The sequence below is a fragment of the Poecilia formosa genome, unplaced genomic scaffold (genome assembly GCF_000485575.1).
Source record: "Poecilia formosa unplaced genomic scaffold, Poecilia_formosa-5.1.2 Scaffold647, whole genome shotgun sequence".
Taxonomy (NCBI): Eukaryota; Metazoa; Chordata; class Actinopteri; order Cyprinodontiformes; family Poeciliidae; genus Poecilia; species Poecilia formosa.
In genome coordinates this window covers 101,454-103,953 of record NW_006800586.1, presented here as the reverse complement: position 1 = coordinate 103,953, position 2,500 = coordinate 101,454, and the positions used below count along the sequence as shown (strand labels likewise).

The following is a 2,500-nucleotide window of genomic DNA, read 5'->3' as shown; positions in this document are numbered from 1 at the left end:
CGCATTTTTCGGACTATAAGCCGGAACCATGCGGTTTATACCCCGGCGCGGCTTTTCTGTGGATTTTTCTTCAACCACCAGGGGGCTCTTTAGCAGGAAGTGAATCATTGGAAGTCAAAATTGGAAATCAAAGAAGAAAGAGCTAATGTATGGAAGCCCGTTTCCGCCACTCTGTTAAAAAAATAAAATAAATTATCTCATTATAATGAGATAGTATCTCAAAATAATGAGATGGGCTGGGGGAATATTTTCTCTAAATCATTCAGGTCCACAAAACATCTAACAAGTCAGATATTATTTCAGTATGTCCTGTGTGATTGTAAAACTAAATTGCATGAGTTAGTTATAATTTGTTTCTATGGTATACTTAAAAACACTAATACATTTTAGTTTCCTTCAATCTATCTATTTCTGGTCAATTTATTAATTTCTATATATTTAATCTTATTTATTATTGCAAAATAGTAGTGTCTAGTTCAAAACATAACTGAACAGTGTAAACATTTTCAGGTTCTCTGTTTTCTTAGACTTACTTGTTCAGGGAAACTGTTGATATAAGGACAGGAGTGTTACATGTACAAGCAAAGTTTTAATCATGTTATTACTAACAGATAACCATTTGTGACAGTTTTCCTTCAAATGCTGTCATTACTCTTGACATATATATTTCAGTGTTTTTCACTACTATTGGCAATCAGTTTATTTACAGTGCAACAGCAAATCATAAACAGACTGTACACTTTGTTCAGAATGTATTTATTTTTGCATTCTGCCAACAAAGAACAATCCATTATTTTGACATTCCCACAAATAAATCACAAGTCCTTAAAACAAACTCTCCTTGTTGCATAGTCCACTTAAGATAAAGGAATAAACCAAGTTGTGCCCAGTAAACAAAACAAAAAGACCCTTTTTATAACCTTCCACAAAAGAAATCCAATGTGTAAAAAAGAAAAAAAAAATCAGAAAATGATTTGATGAATATGAATGCAATGTAACAAATACAACAGTCAACACAGTTCTGTCTCATAAAAAGTTACAATAAACAGTTCCTATTTTTGTTTGTTCTGCCTGTGAACTTCTAAACATTTCCTACAGTCATTTTCACTTTACCTCTTATCATTTATTGTGTCAGCTAACAATTAATTATGACAAAACAAAAGCCAACTACATTTTATTGTTTGGCATCATGGCTCTCCAGAGAGAATTTTTGACTGCTCCCCTGAAAGTTAACAGATCTGAAAATGCAGAACTTCTGCATGTCTGGTAGAATATCTCTACTCCTTACGATAAGAGATTTCTTTGGCAACAATAATAAAGTAATTGACATTAAATGCTGCATATTTCATAACAAAAAAAATTACCAGGGAAAGAGCAAAATGTTTGTATTAAATACAAACATTTTGTACTTAATACTAACGATAAGTATTAACAACACAGCTTTTTGCAGCAAAAATCTTTAATAGATTCCAAATCATTGATAGTACATATTTTTAGAAGAGTAGTGCTAAGAAGCTTTGTTGAGTTTTGATGACCTACCTTTAAACAAACCCACAGCTGTTCTGCACAAACCAGCATATTTCTATTTTTCTCTTAGACTTCAGAGCGTTCTTCTTTACAGTTGTTTCAGATTACTCTTTCTTCATGAGCAGTTCTTCTTTTACCCAGCTTGGATTTCAGGTGCTCAAACAGCTTTGATTTGGGACTGTTTGGGGGGACTTTTTTTTTTTTTTTTTTTTTTTTACAGTATCCTAACAGGGCTATGTGGTCTCCATATGATGGCAAATAAGTCTTCATCTGTCATGAGCTACATGACGTTGGTATCAATCTAAATAAGGACAATAACATATAATTTGTTTAAAAATGGAACAAAAATGGAATTAGAATTGCATGCAAATGATTTGAATTAAATTAGATAACATTGCTAGACACATGCTCTAAAAAGCATGTGTAGTTTTTGAAATACTGATTTTTTTTCAGCTAGTACCTTCTCTCTCAGCATGGTCTCCATAGTTTCCTCAGGAATATTCCTTTGTCTCAGGAAATCACTCAGGTCATCCATTCTGGAAGAGAAGATACACAAGACCATCATCATATGTTTCCAATATAATGAAAAGTCATACTACAAAATATAATAATTTTACCTGAAAAACTAATCATAATGTAGTCATTCATAATGCCATTCAGCACTATGTTTTTTGTCAAATGATTTTACTAAGACTACACTTGAGCTATTTCAATGTTACAAATAAATTCTGTCACCAAATAATTAGCATTTCAGTCATTTTATTAGTGTAATTACACAAATATATGCATATACAGTGGTTTTACTTTTAAAATGGACTCATCTTGAGAAACCTCTTTAAATTCACAGAAAAGATAAGAAAACATTTATTGGTAATAAAGAATTGTATCATTCCATAATGACCTTGTCTTTAGCAGTAGAAAAGGAAACACACTGAAAATTAAGCCATCTGTGAAGCATAGAGGTTTTTCAATA

The 2,500-nt window shown here is 31.7% G+C and overlaps 1 protein-coding gene across 1 annotated transcript in view; it reads left to right on the top strand.

Moving 5' to 3' along the window:
* abcc1 (ATP binding cassette subfamily C member 1 (ABCC1 blood group)) overlaps window positions 1–2,500 on the top strand; it is a 111,517-nt gene that overhangs the window by 67,149 nt on the left and 41,868 nt on the right. The window lies entirely within an intron of this gene.